We start from the raw sequence: 4,562 nt of genomic DNA on the forward strand, positions 1-4,562 counted from the left end.
GAGGTTTTGTTTACCGATTGTTCATCGATGTAATTCTTTGTGTGTGTGCTTTGGAGGCCTACTTAGTATACATGCTAGGGTTCTAATACTTTGATTATTTGATGCCTGGGTCAATATCGGATCCCTCAAATTGTCTAGAGAAGTAATCGGTAGTTTTCACTAGCGAGTAGACGAAACCCTAGGTTTAGCAAGGCGCTAAGTTTATTGCGATGCCTAGTGATTGCTCAAACTCTTTTCATGCTTATTGATCTCTGCTTGTTTAACCTAATAAACGTACCTTTAGGTTACAATGTTTGAGAATAGTTTAGGTGTAGAGCACTTCCTGCCTAACATACAAAGTAAGAAAGAGTAATAGATTGTGCTCAAGCGTACCGAGTCAATCTGAGCATCTTCAATTGAGTTAGTTGGTCACAAATTGGACAAAGTGTGTTGTGTGTGATTGTCGGGGGTGGATACTTCCTCCCTAGCTAGTCTCATTATCTTGATTTTCAACTACTTTGAAATCAGTTTTCAGTTTTCTTATCTTCTGTTCGTCATATTCCTGTATTTTATTTCCCTATCAAATCAACTCCGATTTATCTCAAATTTTGTGTGCTAGACTCTCTGTGTGTCTAGTACACCTCTGTAAATTTTCGTGTTTTTCTGAACATTCTAGGTTAGGTTTTACTTTTATTTTTCGACTGTTGTTCAATAGGAGCTGCAGTCACGTTTTGTGACTTTTGTTGAAGCTTTTAGTTTAACTTAATCCTCTGCGGGAGACCCTTATTTCTCTATATTACAATCGACAAATTTTCAGGAGAATAAGGAAAATAAATAGCTTTTAATTTAGCTATCACTCAGTAGCAGCTGTTATCTCTTCAGTAGTAGCACCGTCCTTTCCAAACGCAATATTATCTCTGATGCTACCAGTAAACAAAACTGGTTCCTGGCTCACAAGGCCTATTTTCTGCCTGATCCATTTCAGTTGGAACTCTTTGATATTAACACCATCAATAAGAACTTCACCAGCCTGGGGGTCATAAAATCTCTCGATCAAACTGATTACAGTTGATTTACCACTTCCACTTTCTCCAACCAAAGCAACAGTTGCACAACTGGGTATTGAGAGACTAAATCCATGGAATATTTGCTCATCTGGTCTTGTGGGATAAGTAAAACAAACATTTCTCAATTCTATGTCTCCATGAATATCTTGTAATACCGTCCCAGAAGTATCATATGTATCTATCTCGGGCTTTCTGTTAATTGTCTCAAACATTTTATAAGCTGCAGCTTGTCCAGAAGCAAATGCACTGATACAAGGAGATGCTTTCCCAAGAGACCTGAAATTATTAAAAGAAGAAGTTGCAAATCTTGATATTTTCTGAATCATTAAAAATTAAAATATCAAGTAAAGGGGCAGGGGGAGCGAGTAGAAAATTTTGGGATCCCATTTACCAGTCTAATAAATTGCAACTTACATAGAGCCAATTAGGACAGCAAACATTACTGCCATGACATCTGCACCTTTATATCCTTTCTCAAGAATCAGTATTCCGCCAAACCATACAGCCAAAGCGTAAGTACAATATACCATTAGGGTAAGTACTCCAGAACCCAAACCAGATGCCCAACCCTCCTGCACACCGGACTTGTAAGCTTTATTCAACGAGTTATTGTACTTAGATATAGCTTCCTTCTCCCCTGTAAACGATGCAACCTGCATGAGGAATTAATACCTGAATTGTAATTGTATGAAAAAAAAAGTAAAAAGAAAAAAAAGTTTAAGACAAGGATTCATACAGTTTTGATAGAACCAATTGTCTCCTCTACCACAGTTGCTCCTCCTGAATATGCAGCTTGTCCATTGGATGCCAATTTCACTATTAAATGGTTCATTACAGCACCAGAGAGGACAATAGGAGGAATAGAGGATAGCATGGCAAGGGTGAGAAGCCAACCCTTAAAAAATGCTATTACATAGCTGCCCATGAATGTAGCAACTATTTGGATAAAATGGCAACTATAGGTTAGGAGAAAATGGCAAAAACTTAAGGCATATATTTTTCTTTACATGTTGAATGTAAATATATACCTTCTCCCCCATCGCCTCTTTAATAAGCACAGTATCACCTGACATCCTCCCAATAATTTCGCCAGAGTTGATTTCTTGATCGAAGAAGCTGACATCTTGCCTCAGTATGGTCTTCAAGTATAAACTTCGTATTCGTGCTGCCTGTCTCTCTCCAGTGACCATCCAACAAGACATCTCTAGCACACAGAAATCGGTGTTTCAGTTTTGCACTAGCTTAGTGATTTGTTAAAGGGAAAGTTTTATTTCAGCAGGACCAAATGTACTTACGTAGAAATGATGCAGCAGCACCCCCAAGAGCCAGGTAAACATACTCTAGAGCCACCTGAGGATAAATATTGCAAATAAATGACGCTACCAGATAATTTTAGTGACATATGGTATCACATAGTTCAGTTCAATTGACACAAGTTATGATGAAAAGAGATAAAGTGACAGTATATCTGGTTTATTGTTTCATACTGAATATTGGACTAAGTTGAAAATATGATATAGATGTTGCATCACCAAGGATGACTGTATATCTGGTTTTGGTCCCAGAAGACTCACCTTGGAAACTGCATCAACCACTCTTTTGTTATTCCCAGTTTCTGTAAAGGAATTAATTAGATCTCCAAAGACTATGGCCAGCAGTGGCGTAACGAGTCCATTACCAATAGCGCTGATTGTTCCAACAAACATTAACAGGTAATCCATGGAATCAGCAAACGAGAAAAGTTTGTAAAGTGGTACTGTTTTAGTTCCATCCTCCTTGCTCTTGCTTGTATCTTTTCTGTTTTCATTGGAACCCACTTTCAATGCTGGATGGCTATATGATGCAGTTTCTTGCTTTATTGTATCTCCATCTGAAGGATTCTCCGCAGCCATGTTTCCAAAAAACCTCACGAAACTCGGGTGATGAGGTCAAAGCTGAAAGATAAAAAGAAAGAAACCAACATAAAAACTAAGATTCAAATGAAAAACAAAGAGAGAGTATACTGCAGTGGACATTGACCAATATCACCAAAACATCAAACAGATAACTGTATGGATAAAAAAGATGTGAGATGATGAATCAGGATTACCAATTTTCGAGGAAATGGATTGATACAATTTGTTGCATTTTCATGCAGGCATTGCTTTTATAACAAAGCATTTCAATCTACAGCTTACAAATGAGAGCTACAGAAGATTAGTTAAACATTCCCACTAAAATAATAACAATAATACTAGTACTAGATAGAAATACCACTCGACTCACTCCTCTTCTTGCTCAGTTCTCTCTTACATTGACCAGGTCATGTATGTAACTTGGTTATATCATTTCAGTTCCTCTATTCTGCTCTGCTTGTAAATTGAAACGCTGCCGCCCTCAGATCCTGGAATGGGAATGATATGCATGTCCTTACATGCCAGTGATCACTGTAGTTATTGTACTATATCTCAACATCCTTGTCATCATGTATAGTTGATCTTTGTCACATAGCAACACGACATATATTAGCTATAAACTATTATAACAGTCTCTTTTTATCTGACATATTTTGTCCAATAATCAGTGATAAAAAAGTATTTGAGTAAGAATCACTTTATTATAAGCATAACAATAACATCCAGATTATACAACTACACATGAGTTACAGCCCAGAATAAAATATCAAGTCTATGAAAACAACATCTTTGCCATATGTGTTATCAAATATAAACTATTTTCTCGTATATCCTATGAAAATATATACAAGAGTCTCTTATGAATCTTATTGTCTGTCCGTTTGGAGAACCTCAGAGATTTAGTCTTTAGACGAAAGTCGGATAGATGACGATTCTAACTTAATCTTTGTCCTTTATATATGCTCTCGATCATCAGCATCTCCAGTATTGTACTTTGTACAATGTGAAAGTATAGAATGGAACAGAATATGGAAGGATTGAATATGTAGATTCAATCCTTTATCAAATTAAAAGCAACAGACACAAGAACATAAGGTTTGTTAACAACAGTGTAAACCTCCCTCGAGGAAACGTCACTGCGAGACTTTTAAAGTAGTCCACACTAAATCAAATCTACTATAGAGTAAGAATGATTACAGATCTATCAAGTAGTGATATTCAACACAATCATTTTACTAGTATTCCAAACTAACTTGACCTTACAACTGATAACCATATTCTAACTCTCCTTGAATCTGATACGGATATGAATGAACTGAACACGCCTTCTTTTCTTTTCAACTTCACTGATCTCAATCACTTATGCAAATGAATAATGAAGATCATATCAAACATATGAGAGATGAGAGAAATAGCATGAACACAATATCAACTCATAAGTAATATATCAAAGCTTTTTTCTATTCTCTAAATCTCTACCTTTTCAGTTTCTCAAAAACCTATTTATAGAGAAGAGACTTCTCCCCCTCAGTTAATGCACATCAACACATATTGATTTGTTTAAGAGAATCACAGCAATATGTCAACTACACTTTATTTTGATATGGAAAATCACTATGTC

General features: G+C 36.3%; 1 pseudogene across 1 annotated transcript in view; it reads right to left on the reverse strand.

The window, feature by feature from the left end:
- LOC101306325 overlaps nt 1–3,457 on the reverse strand; it is a 7,434-nt pseudogene extending 3,977 nt beyond the window's left edge. Inside the window, exons 1-8 of the transcript XR_184506.1 lie at nt 3,312–3,457; nt 3,136–3,212; nt 2,621–2,980; nt 2,342–2,396; nt 2,068–2,250; nt 1,783–1,997; nt 1,461–1,699; nt 844–1,322 (exon numbers count right to left, since the gene is read on the reverse strand). The product of XR_184506.1 is annotated as an ABC transporter B family member 11-like (transcript). The remainder of the gene's footprint in view (nt 1–843; nt 1,323–1,460; nt 1,700–1,782; nt 1,998–2,067; nt 2,251–2,341; nt 2,397–2,620; nt 2,981–3,135; nt 3,213–3,311) is intronic.
- Nucleotides 3,458–4,562: the final 1,105 nt, after the last annotated feature.

Source organism: Fragaria vesca, linkage group LG4, assembly GCF_000184155.1.
Source record: "Fragaria vesca subsp. vesca linkage group LG4, FraVesHawaii_1.0, whole genome shotgun sequence".
NCBI classification, from domain to species: domain Eukaryota; kingdom Viridiplantae; phylum Streptophyta; class Magnoliopsida; order Rosales; family Rosaceae; genus Fragaria; species Fragaria vesca.